This window comes from Triticum dicoccoides, chromosome 6A (assembly GCF_002162155.2).
Source record: "Triticum dicoccoides isolate Atlit2015 ecotype Zavitan chromosome 6A, WEW_v2.0, whole genome shotgun sequence".
NCBI lineage: Eukaryota > Viridiplantae > Streptophyta > Magnoliopsida > Poales > Poaceae > Triticum > Triticum dicoccoides.
In genome coordinates, this window is record NC_041390.1 from 403,308,871 (window position 1) to 403,333,477 (window position 24,607).

At 44.2% G+C, this 24,607-nt stretch overlaps 1 long non-coding RNA gene across 1 annotated transcript; it reads left to right on the plus strand.

The window, feature by feature from the left end:
* Window positions 1-5,839: 5,839 nt before the first annotated feature.
* On the plus strand, window positions 5,840-6,651 carry LOC119316780. Its single transcript, XR_005153306.1, has 3 exons — window positions 5,840-5,884; window positions 6,216-6,349; window positions 6,439-6,651. It is a non-coding gene; the product is annotated as an uncharacterized LOC119316780 (long non-coding RNA).
* The last annotated feature ends 17,956 nt before the right edge of the window (window positions 6,652-24,607 follow it).

Below are 24,607 nucleotides of genomic sequence, written 5' to 3' on the forward strand. Positions count from 1 at the left end.
AATATCTCACCCAAATCTAGCAAATCCTACATCCAGCTGTATCCATCCTTCAACACATAACCAAGAAACCTTCGGAAATCATCTACCTCAACCTTCGAAAAGCATCCGTTATACAAGTTATGGCGATACTCCCGAACTCCCGCCCCAGTACTGGGTGGCGTCGAGGTTATCTCACCAACGAACTGCATAAAAGAGATTTTCGATGTCGGCGTACTAAACTCAGGTATTCCAGAACTGCAACGATAAAATTATGACGACAACACCTCGGAGCTCAACTCCCCGGGACACTTCCACTAAACCCCTGACAGGAGGCACCAAGACAATGTTCTCATCATAAAACCATCGGAACGATTCCAAGATACCCGCGTGATCCTAAATTTTCTTTAGTGAAATTTGAGAAGAGAAGAGTCAAACTCTACGTCAGGATGCCTTACCAGAGCGATGAGGAGACTGGTAAGTAAAAAGAATTCCTAAACTCTCCGATATATAATTCCTAAATGACTCAAAACATTTTTCTAGACACAACTCGGCCGCTAAAAACGATCAAGCAATGGGGCTCCTAAGGTCGGGGAAGGCTCTTATACCAACTTGTAACACCCTCGATACGACTATATCTCCCACGTGTCGAGGCACGACTTAGAGGCATAATCGCATTGAAGGCATATGTCACAAGTGAGGTAATCTTCACACAACCCATGTAATATCATAAGGGAAAGAGATACATAGTTGGCTTACAATCGCCACTTCACACAATTACATGAATAAAGCATTACATCATCCAAATACACTCAAGGCCCGACTACGGAGCCAAAATAAAAGAAGAACCCCAAATGCGACAAAGGTCCCCGATCGACCCCAACTGGGCTCCACTACTGATCAACTAGAACAAAACCACATAAAGGACAAGATCTTCATCGAGCTCCTCCTGAGCTTGGTTGCGTCATCTGCACGGTCTCATCGGCACCTGCAAGCTGGTTTTGGAAGTATCTGTGAGTCACGGGGACTCAGCAATCTCGCACCCTCGCGATCAAGACTATTTAAGCTTATGGGTAAGGTCAAGGTATGAGGTGGAGCTGCAGCAAGCGACTAGCATATATGGTGGCTAACATACGCAAATGAGAGCGAGAAGAGAAGGCAAAGCACGGTCGATAAAAGTATGATCAAGAAGTGATCCTAGAACAACCTACGTCAAGCATAACTCCAACACCGTGTTCACTTCCCGGACTCCGCCGGAAAGAGACCATCACGGCTACACACGCGGTTGATTCATTTTAATTAAGTTAAGGTTCAAGTTATCTACAACCGGACATTAACAAATTCCCGTCTGCCCATAACCGCGGGCACGGCTTTCGAAAGTTCAAATCCCTGCAGGGGTGTCCCAACTTAGCCCATGACAAGCTCTCACGGTCAACGAAGGAATAGACCTCCACCCGAGACGTTCCGATCAGACTCGGTATCCCGGTACAACAAGACATTTCGATAGGGTAAAACTAAACCAGCAACACCGCCCGAATGTGCCAACAAATCCCAATAGGAGCTGCACATATCTCTTTCTCAGGGCACACTCAGATGAGCGCTCCATACAACTAAAACCAAACCTCGAGTTTCCCCGAGGGGGCGCTGCATAGGACTCTAGTTTGGACCAACACTCAGATGAGCACTGGCCCGGGGGGGGGGGGTAAAATAATGATGACCCTCAGGAGCGCGACTCCCAAGGGAAAAGAAAAGGCTAGGTGGCAAATGGTAAAACCAATATTGGGCATTGCTGGAGGAGCTTTACTTAAGGCGAACCGTCAAGGGGTTCCCATAATAGCCCAATCGCGTAAGGGACGCAAAATCCGGGAACATAACACCGATATGATGGAAACTGGGGCGGCAAGAGTGGAACAAAACACCAGGCATAAGGCCGAGCCTTCCACCCTTTACCAAGTATATAGATGCATTAATTAAATAAGATATATCGTGATATCCCAACAAGTAAACAATATTCCAACAAGGAACAACATCTCCATGTTCCAACAAGGAACAAACTTCAATCTTCACCTGTAACTAACAACGCTATAAGAGGGGCTGAGCAAAGCGGTAACATAGCCAATCAACGGTTTGCTAGGACATGGTGGGTTAGAGGTTTGACATGGCAATTGGGAGGCTGACAAGCAAATGGTAGGCATCGAAGCATTGGCATAGCAAAGAGCGAGCAAACTAGCATAGCAAAGATAGTAGTGATTTCGAGGGTATGATCATCTTGCCTGAGATCCCGCAAGGAAGAAGAACGAGTCCATGAAGAAGACAAACGGAACGTAGACGAACGAATCCTCACAACACGACGTTATCGGAACCAACCCGAAGAAGCACACCAGAAAGAAGCAGACAACGTAGTAAACAACCACGACATAATCATGGCATGATGCGCAAACAAGTATGATGCATGTCTGGTTTAAGTATGCATGGCATGGCAAAGTGCACAAACAATCCTACAAATTAAGTGGAGCTCAATATGCATCGGGATGCATATTGACAAAACACCACATCAATTATTTAGTTCTCTCTCGTTTATGTACCCCAACAATATTATATGTTGATTAACATGGCAAGAAGTGAAGCACACCAAAACTACGTATCTAGGCAAGTTTAAATGAGGCCGGAAGCAACGAACAACAATTCCGGAAAATCCTCATATGCATAATTTAAGGTTTGGTACTGTTCTGCCCTAAACATTATTTTAGAGTTGTTAAACGTGCAAGATGATGCCACCATGTTAAACTAGGCATTTTTCTACCCCATTTACATATAAAGATTATTAAAATCGGAGCTACGGTTATTTAGTTATGAAATAAATCATTTTAACATGGCATAGGAGCAAATTTAATCAAACAACATTTTTAACATTTTAAACATGGGTGAAAGTTGGATATTATTAATCTACACAAAATTCTGAGCAAGTTTCATATGTAAAACATTTTAATCCGATGCACGGTTAGTGAGTTATTAAATGCATAAACTAGGGGGACTAATTTGTAAAACTGGCAAACTCTGGATAAATGGGAAAAATCCCAGGCGCTGAAAAAAAACACATGCGGGCCGAAACAGGAACTGGCCCAACAGTAGGAAGGAAAAAAAACAAAGGCGCTGGGGAGGCCTCACCCAGTGGGCTTCGGCCCAGGTTGGAGGAGGCAGGCCGAGGCGGGGGCGCTGCGCTGGGCCGGAAGGCGGGGAAGAGGCCCAGCGGGCGGTCAACGGGGGCGCGCTCGTCTCCCTCGATCCCGATCGGATCGGGGAGGCAGGAGCGGCGGCGCCCGATGGCGATGACGGCGAGGGACGGCGGAGACCTGCCGGTTCCGGGCGCGGGGAGCGGAGGCCGAGGCTGCGGGACCTGTTCCCGAGGTCAGCGGGGCTTGGCGACGATGGGTTCTACGGGCGCGGCGGTGGTGCAAGGGACGAGCGGGAGGCGGGGCTCGACTCCGGCGAAGGTTGCAGGCGACGGCGGAGGCCGGCAACGGAGGAGCGGCGGAGCGCTCGAGCTCCCAGCGCGCGGTGGCGAAGAGAGGGCCCCGTGGTGGCCCGGTTCGGCCCCGGGGCGGGCCGGATCTGGGCCCCGGGAGGATGGCGGCGAAGTGGGCGCAGGGGAGGTGAGGTGGCGGCTCGGGATAGGCTGGCGGCGGCGGTTGGGTGACATTGCGCGACGGGATTGGTCGGAGTGAGGTGGCTGAGGGCGGTGGACATGTCCGGCCGGTGGTGGGATGTCTTGTCCGGCGGCGTGAGGAGCGGGGCTAGGGTTTGATCTGCGCGGAATTTCGGAGGGGATCACATATTTATAGGTAGAGGGAGCTAGGAGAGTCCAAATGAGGTGCGATTTTCGGCCACACGATCGTGATCGAACGACCGAGATGATGGAGCAGAGTTAGGTGGGTTTTGGGCCAAATTGGAGAGGTGTTGGGCTGCAACACACACGAGGCCTTCTCGGTCCCTCGGTTAACTGTTGGAGTATCAAACGAAGTCCAAATGATACGAAACTTGACAGGCGGTCTACCGGTAGTAAACAAGGCCGCTTGGCAAGTCTCGGTCCAATCCGGAAATGTTTAATCCCCACACACAAAAGAAAGGTAGAAATGACCACCGGAGGAGAACGAAGCGCCGGAATGCAAAACGGACAACGGGAAAAAAGCTCGGATGCATGAGACGAACACGTATGCAAAAGAAATGCGCATGATGACATGATATGCAATGCATGACACGCAAGCACTGACAAGGCAACAACAGCGAATAACTGGACGACCCCTGGCACATCGGTCTCAGGGCGTTACACTAGCTAAGGAGACCAGGCCAGCTCATCCTTTGCACTGAATTGGGTGTAAGATGCATATATTTTTACTACAATCCATTCCATTTATCTTATTTTACTTTCATATATTAAAATCAGTGCACATGAATGCATGCATCTAACAGTATCATAAGGATCAGTATGCTTTGCTCTTTGCACATGTAGTACGTTGCACCAAACACATTCTATTGTGGATACTACAGAGCCTTATTTTAAAATTCTGCCACAACGTCATTGTTAAGTTATAACTAATTCAGAATTTGTGAAAAAATTAGCAAACCTTCTCAAGTGGCTAGCTTCTAATGGTATCGGTTTTCCAAGAGTTGTTATTGAATACATAATGGACAGCAAATCATGCACAAAGCTCGTTGTGCACTATAAAAACAGTATGCAAACCATTAACTTTAGCAACATCAGCTATACCTGAATGATGATATTAGAAAATAGAACATCCACTCAACTGATTATGCAAAAAGCACCTATGAAACAACACCGAAATAGTGCATCCACCAAAATGGTTATGCAAAAAGCACCTACGAACCAGCATACAGGCCATCGGATTAACAGGTTTCCCACACTATCCAACACATAATAGAACCAATTAAAGGTGCAACGAGTCCTACAAGAAAAACTAGAATTCATACTATACAATTTAGCCCATTATTCAGGCGCATACAAGTAGTAATCTACATGTAACAGAGTATGGCCCAGTCATGGGCTCTGAATAGAGGAGGGACGCAGCTCACCAAAGAGGCTTGTAGATGATGCAACTGTCGCAGTGCAGGTCAGCCACCACCGTCGCGCGGCAGAGGAGGTCGTTGCAGGATGCACGGCCGCGCCGGAGACGCGGAAGAGGAGGCTGGGGTCTCTGTCGTTGAGCACAACACGCGCGAGCGTACCAAGCTAAGGGGCACCATCCAGGAGGTAAAGAGGGCGCGAGGGGGTTGCGGTGTGCGACGGAGAGGAGCCACCGGACACATGTCGTCGATGGACGTGATGCCGCAGCCAAAACCCTAGCCATGGGATAGGGGCCGCGGGCGAGCACCGGAGACCGGGATCGGTGGATCCAGCCGGTCAGGAGGACGGAGAGGTCGGAGACCAGGTCGTGAGTCTGGTACGTGGTGGCAGACTTCGCCGGAATCGGTGGCCGTTGGTCGCGGCGCGAGTGGTCGCACGAGAGAGAGAGAGACATATGGGTTCCTGGAGGGATGGTTGGGTGGGGGATCCGGTAGATCTGGCAGCTGCCAGAGTTGCGAGGCAGGAGGAGGGAAGGGGGAAGGCCGGCGGCGAGCTGTGAGAGGACGGAGGCAAACAGGTGGTTGGCGGCGATGCGTGGGAGACGATGGGGAATTGGGAGAAGGGTGTGGCCACGGGCCGAGGAACAAAGTCTTAGGGTTAGGTTTTATACGGGAGTGGCTAGGCGGGCTTTAGCGGGCTTGGCGGGCTATACCGGGCCATCGATGACAGTTTCTGAAACCGTCAACAGAAATCCGTCATGGATTAACATATTTCTTGTAGTGTGGTCAACGCGCCGATGCAGGGTTCATCATCCGTCTTCGTCAGGTAAGCAAAGTGATCCACCTTTCCTCTTTCTCATCAGATCCGTTTTATTGTGATATTGCATTTAAGTCAATCAATTTTTATGATTCTTTCAGTGTTAAAGAAGATGGATTTTTACCTGAATAAATTGTGTGTATAAATATGTAGAGGATGAACTCAACAAGCGGATCTTTCAAGGTTATTAGCTTTGCACATTTTATTAAATAGATGCAATGGCATAGCACCTTCAGTAGCATGCTTGCACTCACATGTTGTTCCAACAGCACCATAAATGCTGCCCAGAATTGCCAGGCCTTCAGCTTTTGCTATAAGTTCATATGCTGCTCCTTTTCAGGTGACTTTCCATGTGATTTCCACTTCTAAAAATTAGAAAATACCTTCAGATCAAAGCAGCGGATTTGTAGATTTTTGGGTATTGGTGCTACTCCATCTCCATCCAGCTTACGGTCTTTGGTCACTGATTCTGAGGTACGACATTGTTATACTTTTATGTTAAATCCCATTTAGGTCGACACTGTTAACTAAGGGTAAATGGTGGCTTTCTTTTTGGTGACAAGCATTGGGAATGGCTGAACAGGGGACGACCAGGATTACGATGAGGGCGAGATGTTGAAGCTAGCGTCGTCAATTGTGACCACAACCGCGACCTTAACATCGACCGTGGGAGCGAGGCGTCAGCCCTTGACATAGACCGTGTTGGCCCCTTGTGTTTCTGACCAGCCGAGCTCCGGTTCCGGCAGCTCCCATTCCAGCCGACCCCTTCCAGGAGCCTTCAGGTGAGCGAGCAACTTCCATTCCACCAAAGCAGACATCTAGAGGTTCCACTGCTTGGGCGGAAGCTTTGCTGGATTGATATGCATATGCATTTTTCATCCTCTCTTAATGCAGGCCATGAAATAGGTCTCTTTCAGTTACCACATATTTTAGTTTTTTCTACTTACTGTCATCTCTACTTTCTTGTCAAATTAAGCAATTAATAAATGAATATGTGCATAGTCCTAGCAGTTTAGCACTCAGTTATGGGCCATATATATGTTATAAACCAAGGCTGAGTGTGCTCTGCTATTCGGCAACTTAATGCAGTCTCATGTGACCATTTCATTGCTAATGTTGCTTTTCTCTCTCCATATCGCTGATGATACTAAGATTGATGAGTCCATGAAGCAAGCAATAATCTATCTCAAAAAATTGTGTCCAAGCATATAACGGTTCATCAATTTTCGAACTCTGACTATGGCTGTGTAGCAAGCTGAAAAGACAAGAGAATAATGCCTGTAAGGTTCTGACTATGAGTTTCGTGAGTTAGCAAAATTTTGTTCTCATGGATAACTGCAAATATGAGAAGTTTTTACACCTTTTTACTCATGCAGACATATGTCCAAGCTATGCCGCCTCCCACCAAACTCGAGCTCGACGCTCTTGCATGCAAGGCTAAGCTATCTCCACCGACTCCTTTTTCTGTCCGAGCTCCTCCCTACGCTGGCGAAACCAAATGCTACAATCTCCTTTTTTTGGCATTCTAAAACTTATGTCAGTTCACTGTGATGGATAGATTAGTGATAATGAGGTTAGGATCACTACATTGGAGAGGATGAGAAGCTATACTGGGTACGAGATGTTGCTTGAGGTGTGGTTCTGGGACATGCTGCTGTTCAAATTACAGTTTCCTTATTTACTACTAGCTATTCCCACTAACATTGACGATACATGGAGCATTTCCAACAGTGGCAGTAGACACATGTGGCAACACTTCTGGGTAGATTTTGTCTATTTACTTTTTGTATCCTTTGAATTTGAATATTCTGTGCAAGATTTGTGTTTAAATCTGCTCAAATTAATCTTGTACATTCTGAATAAAATTAATGTTTTGTATCTTACTAAATTTTGTTTTGTAATGGAAGTATTTTTTTTCTTCAAATTCCCTTATAATTTTGGAACATACTGATAATTTTTTTCCTTGCCCATTTTCGCCATCATATACACTGCATCTCCCACTGTAACGGATAGCCAAATTTGTATTCTTGAAAGTTTTAATCATCTCTATTGCAGGCTTGCACCTAAGTGTTCAAGTGCAATCTCTAGCCAAGTTCCCTTTGTTGTTGTGTTGTATTTTGAGGAAAGGTGGTTGAGCAGCTCGTGACATATCTGTCGCGCCTGCTCTGCAGCTGCCTTGACCCGCCGCCGACGTCGCCGGTTGAGCCACAAGGGTGCAAGATCATCGTGGGGCCCGTTGCATGGGCGCAAAGTATGCTTGATTGCCATGTCGTAGGCGAAGGTGCTAGAGCCTGGTGGCATGTTTGTGATGTTTTTTCTCCCATTGCAACGCATCGATTGATTTATTCATGCATCTATCAATTTACTCTGAATTTTTTTCAGTAGTCAAACATTAACTGGATTGGTTCGTGGATATGCAGTGTGACAAGTCGTGTGAGATGAACATGGTGAACCATCTCGATGTGAAGCCAAGTATGTGGTGGATTTTCCATGGATGATAGAAGACTGGTAAGGGTAAAAGTTTGAGCTGCCAAATTTTGTGTGACCGAGGTCTTGGACGGTCAAACCTAAAAAGTTCAGAGAAGATTCAGATTACATATGGATTCCTTTTTGTTGCCTACAATGCTGTAATCACGATAACTATGTGCATGGTGTGTACCCGAGATGATTAAAAAATTGCTTGCAGATAGGCAGTTGGATGTCAAGGAGGCCGAAGCCTGTTGTGCCAAAACTAACACATTAGAATCTTTCAATTTGCTGCTACCATATTTCAATGTAAGAACACGATGATGCAAAGGAATCTTATTATGTAGCCATATGTAATCTCAATTTGTTGCTATGTATAAACTATGATAGGAGTAGGCCCATATAGATGTGTATCCATTTTTTTGCCTTCTACTGATCTATGACTAAGTGGCCGTTTCTATTGAAGCAAAGGAGTGGAACTCGAAATTTTCAATCAATGGAGGTTATCTTTCATATGGATGTTTCATGTAACCATCAATTATGCTACTGGCAGTCCCTGTAGATTCTTTTTTACCTGCTCTAAAAAGTTATGTTGGTTTAAAACATCATACATTTTAACATATAAGTAAGATTATGAGTTGATCCAGTGCCGAAAACAATTCAGTTGAACATGTTTTTTCTAGCAGTTTTAGGCAACAATTCATCTGCATATGAAGTTTGATTCCATGTGAAGTCTATGATTGATTTTTTCTGGGATTCTTTAGGTTTGATTGGTGAAGCTACATTCAGCAAAGAAGATATGTTTATTTGTAGAGAAATTTTGCAGGTAAAATCCATCCAGCCATACATAAGACTGATATTCTCATTCGTTAACAATGTGTAGATGGCCTCTACTCTGTTGTGCGTTGAGAAAAGGCTGGGACATATATTGTTGTTTGTATAATCTTACTTTGTAAAATAATTTGTGGTAACAAACATGTTAACAAGGGCGCAAGTTTTTTATACATAATTTCAGAAGTACTCCCTCCATTCAATATATGACGTTTTGGTAGTCTAATTTGAACCACCAAAATGTCAAGGAAACAGAGGGAGTGCAATTTTACTAAAAGTATAGCTTGATATATATATATACACTGAAAAATGGAATGATTCTTGTCGTCCCGTGGTCACTTAGTGCATGGATGTCCTTTCTGTGCTGGTGGGTGTTCCATTGTGATACAGACTCTTCATCATTAAGGTAACAATAACAAAGTAATACTGTAGTTTGATTCTTCACAATATACAACCTTTTTTTTCTAAACTGAAATAACTAATGCACATCTCCAGACATAAGTTGTGGATCATGGAACCTGTGTTGATGGCCAGATATGTCACAAAACAGTTAGGTTAATTTAATCTCTTTTTTCTGTGGGAAAGTTAATTTGCTCTTATCCATGAATTGTAATTGAGATCTATAGAATGCAGATCAGATGCACCAAGAAAATAAAGATTGTGTTTTCACAAACTATGATCTGATGTACTGATATTATGTTGCTTTTTTGTGAATCTGAATTATATTACGTTTTCATGGAAGCCTTTTCTTTCCTCTCTCTCATCATACTACTGCTCTTATCCTTGCCTCCTATATAAACAAAGGAATATGATGGCAGCCATAGTGATAGTCTTCCTCAGCGAAATCCGGATACATAATGTTACATCAACAACTTCAGAATATTATGGTGATGCTCGACATTCAACTTTGCACCCACACTGCCTTTTTGTTTTATGTTCAAAATTGACAGATTTTCATGTGTTTTACTATGAACTAATTATTAGAAAATATTTCTTTGTGAATTATGAGATTGGTCCTTCAACATGGCATAGAAAATGCACTTTTCAACACTTCAAATAATATTTTTGCTACTTTCAAAGTTGTTTGAGTTTTTATTTAAAATTTCTAAGAATAAGTTTATTTATTTTGTACCCATTGCAACGCACGGGCATTTGTGTTAGTATAGTTTAAAAACAACAAAAATAAAGAGGGGAACCCAAATTTTTTTCAAAAAGAAAAGCGAAAGTGAGAAAGACAAGCATTGTTGAAGTGGGAGAGCTCCTTGAACTTTGTTCATGCTCACTGAAACTTTGTGAATCTTGATTACAAAAACTTTTCAACAAAAATAATTATCCCCTTGTACAATTCCATTGTATTATAAAAATAATGTGCCAAGGTTTGCCTTTAGGATGTTTACATTTGCTTGATAGTTTGTATGGTGTAGGACAGAAACTTTGGCTGTAGTGCGCGATTTTACATTTTTAACTGGAAGATCAAATGATTCTGAATCTTTTTGAACTATCTTTCTATACAAATTTTTTATTTTTCCTAATTTGTGCAGAATTGTTCAAGTATCAGAAGTATGGTGAATGTTCAGATTATTACAGACTGTTCTGTTATATACAGATTCTGTTTTTGATGCATAGTTTGCTTGTTTTGATGAAACTAACGATTTATATCAGTGGATTAAGCCATGGAAAAGTTATATTACAGTAGACACAATGCAAAAACAAAATATGAATTGGTTTGCAACAGTACTTAGAGTAGTGATTTGCTTTATTATACTAACGGATCTTACCGAGTTTTCTGTTGAAGTTTTGTGTGGATGAAGTGTTCGATGATCGAGAAGGTCTCGATGTGAGAAGAAGGAAGAGAGGCAAGAGATTAAGCTTGGGGATGCTCGAGGCACCCCAAGTAAATATTCAAGGAGACTCAAGCGTCTAAGCTTGGGGATGCCCCGGAAGGCATCCCCTCTTTCTTTAACAAATATTGGTATGTTTTCGGATTCCTTTCGTTCATGCGATATGTGCAAATCTTGGAGCGTCTTTTGCATCTAGTTTTCATTTTTATTTTATGCACCATGCTGGTATGAGATAGTCCTTGGTTGATTTATAGAATACTCTTTGCACTTCACTTATATCTTTTGAGTATGACTTTACAAAATGCTTCATGTGCTTCACTTATATCATTTGAAGTTTGGATTGCCTGTTTCTCTTTACATAGAAAACCGCCATTTGTAGAATGCTCTTTTGCTTCACTTATACTTGTTAGAGCGTGGTCATATATTTTGTAGAAAGAATTAAACTCTCTTTCTTCACTTATATCTATCTAGAGAGATGACAGGAACCGGTCATTCACATGGTTAGTCATAAAATCCTACATAAAACTTGTAGATCACTGAATATGATATGTTTGATTCCTTGCAATAGTTTTGCGATATAAAGATGGTGATATTAGAGTCATGCTAGTGGGTAGTTGTGGATTGTAGAAATACTTGTGTTGAGGTTTGTGATTCCCGTAACATGCATGCATGGTGAACCGTTATGTAACGAACTCGGAGCATGATTTATTTATTGATTGATTGTCTTCCTTATGAGTGGCGGTCGGGGACGAGCGATGGTCTTTTCCTACCAATCTATCCCCCCTAGGAGCATGTACATAGTACTTTGTTTTGATGACTAATAGATTTTTGCAATAAGTATGTGAGTTCTTTATGACTAATGTTGAGTCCATGGATTATACGCACTCTCACCCTTCCACCATTGCTAGCCTCTCTAGTACCGCGCAACTTTCGCCGGTACCTTAAACCCACCACATACCTTCCTCAAAACAGCCACCATACCTACCAATCATGGCATCTCCATAGCCATTCCGAGATATATTGCCATGCAACTTCTATCATCATCATTGTATATATGATTTGAGCATTCATTGTCATACTGATTTGCATGATCGTAAGATAGTTAGCATGATGTTTTCATGGCTTGTCCGTTTTCTGATGTCATTGCTACGCTAGATCATTGCACATCCCGGTACACCACCGAGGCATTCATATAGAGTCATATCTTTGTTCTAGTATCGAGTTGTAATATTGAGTTGTAAGTAAATAAAAGTGTGATGACCATCATTTAGAGCATTGCCCCAGTGAGGAAAGGATGATGGAGACTATGATTCCCACACATGTCGGGATGAAACTCCGGATAAACAAAAGAAAAAAAAAGAGAGAGAAGGCCCAAAAAAAATAAAAAAATAAAAAATAAAAAAAATGAGAGAAAAAGAGAGAAGGGGCAATGTTACTATCCTTTTACCACACTTGTGCTTCAAATTAGCACCATGTTCTTCATATAGAGAGTCTCTTGAGTTATCACTTTCATATACTAGTGGGAATTTTCATTATAGAACTTGGCTTGTATATTCCGATGATGGGCTTCCTCAAACGCCCGAGGTCTTCATGAGCAAGCAAGTTGGATGCACACCCACTTAGTTTCAGTTTGAGCTTTCATACACTTATAGCTCTAGTGCATCCATTGCATGGCAATCCCTACTCACTCACATTGATATCTATTGATGGGCATCTCCATAACCCGTTGATATGCCTAGTTGATGTGAGACTATCTTCTCCTTTTTGTCTTCTCCACAACCACCATTCTATTTCACCTATAGTGCTATGTCCATGGCTCACGCTCATGTATTGCGTGAAAGTTGAAAAGGTTTGAGAACGTCAAAAGTATGAAACAATTGCTTGGCTTGTCATCGGGGTTGTGCATGATGTGAATATTTTGTGTGGTGAAGATGGAGCATAGCCATTCTATATGATTTTGTAGGGATAACTTACTTTGGCCATGTTATTTTGAAAACACATGATTGCTTTATTAGTAGTCTTGAAGTATTATTGTTTTTATGTCAAATGATAGACTATTGCTTTGAATCACCCATGTCTTAATATTCATGCCATGATTAGATATGTGATCAAGATTGTCAGGACCCCGATTCCAAGTCACATCGATCTAGCCGGTAACACCTCATATCACTTTGCGGCCTCACGCACGGTATTCCCACGGGTGTCGCCTTACCATGGCCCGGGACCGTTTGCGCCTTTTGGCTCACGTATATGACAGTGTCGCTAGCATCCATATGACAGAGAACCCGGGCCGACATGGCTAGTCGTGAACCCAAAGCGGCACTAACCTATGGGGACATGCATACATGAATCACATCGAGCATGTCGGTCAGCAGCGTGTGAATCCGGGTTGTAGCACTGGGCTAACAGGACTCCGGGAACCCGGGCTGTAGCAGGCTAGGCAGGACTCCGGATGTGACCGTGTGACATTTCCCTGAAGGGACAGACACAGGGACAAAGTGAAGCACATGCCGGCTAGTCAAGTGCCCTGAGCAGTAGTGCTGGGCTAGCAGGACTATGGTGAACCGGGCTGTAGCGGACTACTATGGCTCATGGAAGCACTAGACTACATTTCCCCATAAGAGAGGCTGCCAAGGATAAACAACTAGATTGTCGGATCCCACACATACCAAGCATTTCAATCATACACACAATATGCTCGATATGTGTAAATACAACATCGCATCACAACATAACTCTACGACTCAAGTATTTATTCATTAGGCTCTGAGGAGTGAGATATTACAAACATGGGTCTCATGACCCAACAATCATAGCAAACAAATCAAAGCACATGCGGAAGCTTAACATGTTTGAGTACAGACATCTACAAATGAAAAAGGCTGAGAAGCCTGACTATCTACCAGATCCTGCCGAGGGCACAAGATCGTAGCTGAGGTATCAAGCTAAACGTCGAAGTCCACACGATACTACTAGAGAGACTGAAGTCTCTCTGCAAAACATAAATTAAGCAAACGTGAGTTCAAAAGTACTCAGCAAGACTTACATCAGAACTAGCTACATATGCATCGGTATCAACAAGGGGGTGTGGTGGAGTTTAACTGCAGCAAGCCAGCTTTGACTTAGTGGCTAACCTGAACTACGACTGCAAGCAACTCTTTTGAGGTGGCGCACACGAGTCCACATATTCACCATTCAATAAACCACTATGGATCCGCTCCCATCTCCCTACGAGAAGGCCATCCATAGCACTCACACTTACCTTGCGAGTTTTAGAGTATCCACTTTCACTTGTCTATGAACTGTTATAGGCAACCCAGAAGTCCTTTACCGCAGACGCGGCTATTCGAATAGTTTCATACCCTGCAGGGGTGTACTTCGTCACACATGTTTCCAACACTTAGCGTCTGCACATGACATGTGCTCGGGAGACTTCAAGCGAAAGCCGTCGTGGGTGTAGACCACGACCTAACCGCACAAGTCTCTAGTCTAGGTTTATCACCTATTCGGGTTCCATCCGCGAGGAGATCCAGCCGGAGTTTCGCTCACAACCCCAAACAATGTGTGCAGGGTTCCCGAGACACCAAACGGGCGCCCGGTACACTGTGCCACGGTGTATCTACCGCATCATAGCCCACCCCTAGGGTCAGCGCTACGCACGGCCGCCAAAACATATCCTATTGTCACGACCGGTTTTCCAATAAAAATATTTATTGATAAACCAGTCTTTTGAGTCCAGTATGAGAAAAATCCTCCTCACTGGTAGACAATTTCTTGATACAATAAGCCAGTAGCATAAAATATATCACAGGGTTGAACTGCGGTCGCTCAACCAAATTATTACAAGCACGCCAATAATCATACACAATGGCGGACAGGACACAGTGGTGTGGAGACATACTACTGACTCATGGATAGGTTGGTGGTGGAAAAGCACAGCGGGAAGGGAAATACAAGACTCTAATGATATCATTTCATCGAACGTCGAGGTGAGACTCGATAAATTTATTTGGTAGCGGAAGCGGTTATAAAACAGTGGCCAAATCAAGGGTCGCACGAGACTGACTGGGACTCCTCTAAGTGTCGGACTCGCTATCGAACTCTTCATCCATGAGATCGCCTTCGTCAGCATCTGGCCAAATCAACAAGCCAGTGAGTACTTTGAAAGTACTCGCAAGACAGTTCGGACGTAAGATATAACAAATGCATGCATGGATGCAACATGATTAATTCCTTAATGCACAATAAATAAAAATTGGCATAACGGGTAAGTAAAAAGGGAAAACGGCGGTAGTCCGCCTGAAATTCCACAGACATAAATAAGGACCGATCGAGTGTCTGAAGCGACGCCTCGAAAGGTGAACAAATGCAAATAAGGAAATGATGCCACAGTCGGGCATCTTAGCGACACCACATAAAGGGCTTTAAAAGAAATGCCACAGTCGGACGTCTGAGCGACATCGCGTAAAGGGCTTTTAAAAGAAATGCCACAGTCGGACGTCTGAGCGACATCGCAGCAAGGGCTTTAAAAGAAATGCCACAGCCGGACGTCTGAGCGACATCACATAAAGGGCTTTTAAAAGAATTGCCACAGTCGAACGTCTGAGCGACATCACAGAAAGGGCTTTAAAAGAAATGCCACAGTCGGACGTCTGAGCGACATCACATAAAGGGCTTTTAAATTCACCAGTAAACAATACTCATAATAAACATTCACACCATGAGAATAAACGGGTTAGTCCATCCACAGGGATAATCATTCAATCGGACTTAGCACTCATGCGATTCACCGGAGTCTCTGTCATCAAAGCTGACAATTGATTAGGATCAGATGGAACGAACTTGACATGGAAGAGATGATTTGGAGGAATATATGACTCTGCAGAGTTTGTACAATATTTTTCCCACAGTCAACGGATTTCCGTAGTCCCGAAGGACTAGTTCCGTTTATGGTATTTCGGGAGAAAACACAACTAACCGGTACACACCCATCCTACCTCTCGATGCTAGGAATCACCCTAGTCATCGTCCAAGAAAAAACTTTTGAGACGGGGAGATCACAATCTCGAATAGCATGGGATCAAATTTATATACGCGCGCTCTAAGGGGTGCCCCCCTCTCGGTCCCAACCGGAAACACCCATGCCCCCTGACCGGATGACTGGCTTTAATCCAGGGCCATGGAACCATCATCACGGCCTCTCCTCTTTGGTGTGTACCACGAAAGTGGTTTGCAACTTACTAAACCATATTCCTTGCGGAAAACATGTGGTAGTACAAGGAAGGAAGTGATAGGTACTGGACCGAAATGGTTTGACACTGAAGTCACATAGTCTGGCGTAAGACTGGCATGCTACAACACTGCCATCGTACCCATCCTCATACCAACACATGGCCATTCATATTCACATTCATCCACGTATGGATCATTGAACTCACTCACCTTGTTATCACATAAAATAACGTTCATCGGTATGCTTACCAACATGCCATGAAACTAACTAAATGCAAAACATGCCGAGACACTCATCATATCAAAAGTCCAAACATTGCTTGCCTGGTTCAGAGTAGTCGGAGCCTAGCTCGGTGAAGTTCGCGGCTCCGTCACCTCCTTCGGTATCTACGGTTTAAAGAAAATACATGCGCTAACGTAAATACCAAGGAGAGCACAGAAGGTAAACCAAATATTTTTCAAATAAATCTGATAAAAAACTAGACAAAATTTTAAAGAGAACAGAAAAAGAATCAATCAAAAATACTTTTCTAATTAAAAGTTATAAGGGTTTTTGTCCAGGGACTTATCTGTAATGAAACAGAAGATTTCCAGGGGCTAGTTTATAAAAGCAGAAAACGCTTCGGTAGCGATTACGCCAGCCCGAAGAGAAAACGTATTTGGCAGAAGGCGTTTTCAGATAACGCTTCGTTTAGAAAGGACAGAGAGGCTGACAGCGGGTCCCACTTGTCATGTTTAAATATTCAAATGGGAGGGACGAGGCTCGTCGGCGCCCGAGAGCTGCTGAGGTCGCCGGCGGCGATCCACGGCGAGGCATGGGGATCAGAGGTTACCAATGTGCTCACCGTGTCCTTCCGCAGCGGTGGGGGGTGGTGTTGGTCGCCGGTGAGCACCACGTCGACGGCGGTCTCAACTCCGGCGGATGGTGGTTCGGGCGTGGATGGAGCTCGTCGGAGAGGGCTGCAAGGATTAAATTGAGGTGGGGGTTAGACTACTGGGTGCAAGAGAGGGCTACAGACATGCAAGCGGGGCCGCGAGCAACGTGCCAAGTGCACTGTGGCCGCGTGACTGAAACTGTCGAAACTGAAGATGACACTGAAACTGAATTTCTGAACTTTGAACAGTAACAGTGCCCACAAGGTGTTCGACCAAATGAAAATGGCCTCTGGTGATTTTTCCTTGAGCTGATGTTTGGTGGAGTGGCTTCTCCTTGCTCAAGTAGGCTGTATGATTTTTGGTGGAATTTTTGGAGGAGTGTAGATATGAATTTCACCAAATTTGGCAAATCTGGTCCAAACTTGCAGAGACTAAATTTTGAAAATTTTGAAAAGAGGAGGAGTGGATCAAGATGGTTCTGGGTTATGGATGCTAAGGACAATCCAGGAGAATTGGTTTGAGGTCAAAACTCAAATGCAATAGGGCACTTGCTTTGAAAATCTCTCAGGCTCCAAATAATTTTCAGAATTGAATTTGGGGAAAAATAATTAGAACAAAAATCCCAAACCAGTTTGGATTAGTTGGGACAGATAATTTAGGTTGATCACAAGGGGGAGGGGAGGTTTTGGAGGGGTTTTATCTCATGGGCAAAAATACAAAGCCAAGGGTGGCTTCAAAGATATGAAAATCCCAAATTTTCATGGGGTTTCTTTTTTAAAAGAAAAAGATTAAACTCCAAAATAATTTTGAGAGAGAACCAACAGAGAAGAAGTTTGCAAAAGATCAACCACCAAAGTTTGAAAGAAATAAAATCCCTGCCAAGGCAAAAAGAGGTTTTTAAGAAGAAGGTTTTTTCTGAGAAAGAAGAAAAAAAAATTAAAAGAACAAAAGTCTCTCCTCAAAACCACAAAGCTTTTTGATAAAAACCAAATAAGAATTTTGGAGTGTCACAACACCTACCCCCTTAGGAAAAATCTCGTCCCTGAGATTTCAGCTGATCCTTAAATAAGTGTGGATGCTCTGTCCGAAGAAAATCCTCGCTTTCCCAAGTTGCTTCACTGTCGGTGTGATTGCTCCACTGGACTTTGAAAAACTTGATGGTTTTCTGTCGGGTCCTCCTTTCAGGCTCCTCTAATATTCTTATGGGACGTTCTCGATAAGTGAGGTCTGGCTGTACGTCAATGTTCTCATGAGCTACATGTTTCTCTGGGTTGCTTACGCATTTCCTTAACTGAGAGACGTGGAACACGTCGTGAATGTCGGACAAGTCTTCGGGTAAGTCTAGCTGGTAGGCTATAGTGCCTCTTCGTGCCACTATGCAAAATGGTCCAATGAATCTTGGTGCTAATTTTCCTTTAATCTTAAACCGTTGCAATCCTCTCATCGGGGATACTCTCAAGTATACGAATTCACCAGGTTCGAAGCTGACCCTACGATGTTTCTGGTCATAATAACTTTTCTGTCGACTTTGAGCGGTCTTAAGTCGGTCCCTGATTAGTTTGACTTTTTCCTCGGCTTCTCTGAGCATATCTGGTCCGAAGATGCGGCTGTCTCCGGTCTCTGACCAATTTAACGGGGTACGACATCTCCTTCCGTATAGGGCTTCGAAAGGAGCCATTTGCAGGCTGGCCTGGTAACTGTTGTTGTATGCGAACTCGGCATATGGCAGGCTGTCCTCCCAACTGGTTCCATAGGTGAGGACACATGCTCTCAGCATGTCTTCTAAAACCTGGTTTACGCGTTCTGTTTGTCCATCAGTCTGTGGATGGTATGCGGTACTGAAGGCTAGTTGGGTTCCCAGAGCCTGTTGTAATTGCTCCCAAAATCTTGAGACGAACTGAGTGCCTCTGTCGGAAATTATAGTCTTCGGGACACCGTGCAGATAGACTATGCGGGAAAGATAAATCCTGGCAAGCCTCTGAGTGGTGTAGGTTGTCTTTACTGGAATAAAATGTGCTACTTTGGTCAACCTGTCAGTGATGACCCATATGGCATCATTTCCGTGTCGTGACCGAGGTAATCCGACAATAAAATCCATCCCTATTTCATCCCATTTCCACTCAGGTATTTTGTTAGGTTGCAGTAGTCCGGCTGGTCTCTGATGTTCAGCTTTTATGTGTTGACATGAGTCGCAACATGCAATGAAAGCGGCTATGTCCCTCTTCATACCGTGCCACCAAAATCTTTCCTGAATATCCTTATACATTTTGGTTCCTCCAGGGTGGATCGAATATGGAGTGGTGTGTGCTTCAGTTAAAACTTGCTGTTTAAGGTCTTCTATGTTTGGCACGCATAGCCTTTCTCCGTACCATAATATTCCTTCATTGTCTATGACGAATTCTGAGGCCTTGCCCATACTCAACTTCCTTTTAATTCCTTCAATGCTGGGGTGACCGGATTGAGCCTCTTTAATTTTCTCCACAAGGTGTGGTTGTATTTCCAAGTTTGATATGGTGCCTTCTGCTACCATTATCAAGTTGAGCTTGACAAATTCTTGATGGAATTCGGGCCTCAAGCTGTGCAGATAGTTCCCGTTGGAGCTGGGGTTCCGACTCAGGGCATCGGCCACTACGTTTGCTTTCCCTGGATGGTAATGGATACCCACATCGTAATCCTTTACCAATTCTAACCAGCGGCGTTGCCGTAAGTTTAGTTCTGGCTGCGTAAAAATGTATTTGAGGCTTTTGTGATCCGTATATATCTCACATCGATTTCCAAGTAGAAAATGCCTCCATTCCTTGAGTGCATGAATAACTGCTGCCATTTCTAAATCATGAGTGGGATAATTTTCCTCGTGTTTGCGAAGTTGCCTTGAAGCGTAGGCGACAACCTTGCCTTCTTGCATCAACACGCATCCGAGACCCTTTTTGGATGCGTCGCAAAATACTTCAAAATTCTTGTGTATGTCGAGTACAATTAATACTGGTGATGTTGTTAATTTCCGTTTTAGCTCTTGGAAACTTTTCTCGCAGGCTTCTGTCCACTCAAACTTCTTATCTTTCTTGAGTAACTGTGTCATAGGCTTGGATATGGTGGAAAATCCTTCAATAAATCTGCGGTAATATCCTGCCATTCCCAAGAAACTTCGTATGTCTGTTATGCTGGCTGGTGACTTCCAGTCAAGTACGGCCCTGACTTTCTCTGGGTCCACTGCTATACCGTCTTGGGTCAGCACGTGGCCTAGAAAACCTACTTGTCTTAAGCCAAAATTCGCACTTGCTGAACTTGGCATACAATTGGTGTTTCCTTAGCTCTCCTAGTACAATCCTGAGATGTTCTGCGTGCTCTTCTGGTGTTTTGGAGTATACCAGAATATCGTCGATGAATACTATGACGAATTTGTCCATAAACTTCATAAATACTTTGTTCAAGAGGTGAACAAAATATGCCGGGGCGTTAGTCAATCCAAATGGCATCACTGTGAATTCGTACAGCCCATATCTGGAGGTGAAGGCTGTTTTGGGGATATCTTCCGTTCGTACCTTCAATTGATGGTATCCTGACCTTAAGTCGATTTTTGAGAATACCTTGGCCTGAGCAAGTTGATCAAACAAATCGTTTATCCTTGGCATCGGGTATTTGTTTTTGACTGTGACCATGTTAAGTGCTCGATAGTCGATACACAATCTCAGCGTTCCATCCTTCTTTTTGGCAAATAAAATTGGTGATCCCCAAGGTGAGGAGCTGGCCCGAATGTATCCTTTATCCAGTAATTCCTTTATTTGCTTCTTCAATTCGATCAACTCGGATGGTGCCATTCTGTATGGTTTCTTGTATATGGGGGTGGTTCCTGGCGCTAGCTCAATGCGGAATTCTATTTCTCGATCTGGTGGCATGCCTGGCAGCTCTTCAGGGAATACATCTGGAAATTCACACACTACTGGAACCTTGTTTAGCTCAGAAACGTCCACCTTATTTAATCTCGGTTGCCGGTTTCTTTTTCCTTCCTTGGCTGATACTCTTATTGTCTTCCCTTGGTGGTGTGTGAGAATCACTGTCCTGTTGAAACAGTCGATAAAACCTTTATTGGTGGTTAGCCAATCCATCCCTAAGATGACATCCAGTCCTTTATTTTCCAATGCAATAAGATTTGCGTAAAACTCCAATCCTTCAAACTCAATGACCACATTCTGACAGTAATTCTGAGAAACTTGCTGAATCCCGGGGGACTTGATTATTAGGGATTTCTCCAAAGGAAGCATCGAAAAATTATTTTGCAAAGAAAAACTTTTCGAGATAAAAGAGTGAGAAGCTCCAGAATCAAACAAAACCATTGCAGGTATTGTGTTGACAGGAAACGTACCGAGTACGATATCCGGAGCATTTTGTGCCTCCTCTTTGGTTACGTGGTTCAGATGACCCTTCCTGTGGTTGTTGTTGGGATTGAAATTGTTTCGTTTGGGCGCTGAATTATGGTCGCCGTTGTTCGGCTTTGGGGTTGAGTTCCTTGGCTTGGGGCACTGTTTGGCATAATGCCCTTCTTCTCCACAAGCGTAACAGGTAACGCCGGGGCGATAGGTGAATTCCTTGTCCCTTGGATGAAATTTTTTGATTGGGCGTGAGACATTGGATGAGAATTTGGGTGTCCCACCCCTTTTAAAATCTATCTTGCTTCGGTGATTGCGAGTGTGATTAGTCTGGTCCCTTTTTCGCTTGCGGATATCTTCCAGACTGCGTCTCTCATTTTCCAGAGTAATGGCCTTGTCCACCAGCGTTTTAAAATCAGGAAAAGTGTGCACGACCAGTTGGCATTTAAGTGCGGGCGCTAGACCGTCAAGGAATTTCTCCATCTTCTTGATTTCAGTCATACGCTCCTCATTGGCGTAGCGGGATAATAGGGTAAATTGACTGTTGTAATCTGACACTGTCATGTTCCTTTGTTTGAGGTCATCAAATTCTCTCTTCTTGATTTTCATAATACTCTTAGGAATATGTGCACCACGGAAACCTTCCTTGAAATCATCCCAGGTTATGTCATTTTCGTTGGGATGCATGTGCAGAAAATTCTCCCACCACGATGCGGCTGCTCCTGTGAGATAGTGTGGAGCATATAGTACTTTCTCGAGATCTGAACACTTTGCAATAATTAATTTCCTCTCCATATCTCGAAGCCAGTCCTCGGCTTCAAGAGGTTTGTCAGTGTGAGAAAATGTTTGAGGACGTGTCTTCTGTAGCTCAGATAACTTGGAATGTTGCTGATACTGTCCATGATGATTCCCCATGTTGATGACTTGGTCCATCATCTCACGATGTTGTTGCTGACTCTGTTCATAAAGGCGGCACATTTGTGAAAGTGCCGATTCATTGCCTGGTTGGCTAGACTGTCCCTGAGTGAACTCGTTGCTGGGTTGTGCATCATAATTTTCCTCTGATGGAATTGGCATGGAGCGAGTCCAAGGACGAGACATTTTTCACTCTGGGGATATATTTTGTAAAACCCATAAGAAAAGCGGAAAAAGTCACAAAAACAAATCCATAAAATGCATAAAGCTGGCGGATATTATTAAATACCCAAGCTTACTTAAGAAAAAAAAACAAATCGACTTGCGCACGGAGAAGGACTGCTCATTACATATCTTACACGCGGGCGGTAATTATACAGTACATCACTCAGGATATGTGTACATAATCCTGACATGTTATTAAGGCTAGTGCACTTCTCCAGATCCTACATGATGCGCAAACAGGCTACTTCTCACAACCTATGCACATATCTTACAAAGCGATACAATACATGGCAGCTAAGCGTACTCAGGCAGAGATGTTGACGATCTCCCTTGCCCTGCCGAGGGCGAGGCGTAGCGAGGTTGGGGACTCGACTTCCTCCTTGCTAACGGGCTCCATACGTGTAGTGTTGCGCAGAGCGGGCGGAGTGGTTGCTAGGGGCGGAGCAACACGTACAGGAGTGGGCGCGAAGGTTGGTGTAGTGCGCGCTAGAGTGGGTGCAATGACTTGGTTAAATTCTTCGGTAGAAGGCAGGCGACGAGTAGGCGTAAAAGATGCTGATGACGAGACAAAAGTTGGTGGCGGAGCGATGGGTAGGAGCTCCCTCCTGTTGGCAGCACAGCCATGGACTGAGTCCATGCGGGTAGCTACGAAGTCGTCCACCAGGTTGTCGAAAGCTGCCTCCAGGGCCCGGAGATACTCAATGAGCATTTCAAAAGCCTCGTCTCGTTCTCCTCTGGGGCAGGAGTATGCGTAGTGACAGGTGTAAGGCACATGGCACGGAAGATAACAGTAACGACGAGTCCTCATCACGGGAAGGACATCCCTGAGACGAGCTATCGCCTCGCGGGCTTCCATCTGCATAGCATGCCTCTCCGTAGGCATAGCTCTTCCCACGAACCGGAAGCGGCGTGACTCACCACGCCCTCCCCTGAACTGCACCGCAGCCTGGTGCATGGTCAGACTATCGTTGACTCGGTGCTGGTAGAGTGTGAAGACTGGGCGCACGGATGGCCCCATCGCGACCTGAACGATGAAAGAAAGAAGCTTGACGAACCCATCGGGCATGTTGGCGAAGGTCTGAGACTCGCAGCTGACGTCGGCCATCTACAAAAGTAGGCAAAATTCTGCAGGGTCAGATCATAAATTTATGCTGACTGACAGAAAATGACTACAATTGCAAAAGCATAAAATAGCCCTGTCATGCTAATAATTAATTAGCGATCGCACCTAGTGGCTTCCTACAGTCAGCCTGGCTCTGGTACCAAGCTTGTCACGACCGGTTTTCCAATAAAAATATTTATTGATAAACCAGTCTTTTGAGTCCAGTATGAGAGAAATCCTCCTCACTGGTAGACAATTTCTTGATACAATAAGCTAGTAGCATAAAATATATCACAGGGTTGAACTGCGGTCGCTCAACCAAATTATTACAAGCATGCCAATAATCATACACAATGGCGGACAGGACACAGTGGTGTGGAGACATACTACTGACTCATGGATAGGTTGGTGGTGGAAAAGCACAGCGGGACGGGAAATACAAGACTCTAATGATATCATTTCATCGAACGTCGAGGTGAGGCTCGATAAATTTATTTGGTAGCGGAAGCGGTTATAAAACAGTGGCCAAATCCAGGGTCGCACGAGACTGACTGGGACTCCTCTAAGTGTCGGACTCGCTATCGAACTCTTCATCCATGAGATCGCCTTCGTCAGCATCTGGCCAAATCAACAAGCCAGTGAGTACTTTGAAAGTACTCGCAAGACAGTTCGGACGTAAGATATAACAAATGCATGCATGGATGCAACATGATTAATTCCTTAATGCACAATAAATAAAAATTGGCATAACGGGTAAGTAAAAAGGGAAAACGGCGGTAGTCCGCCTGAAATTCCACAGACATAAATAAGGACCGATCGAGTGTCTGAAGCGACGCCTCGAAAGGTGAACAAATGCAAATAAGGAAATGATGCCACA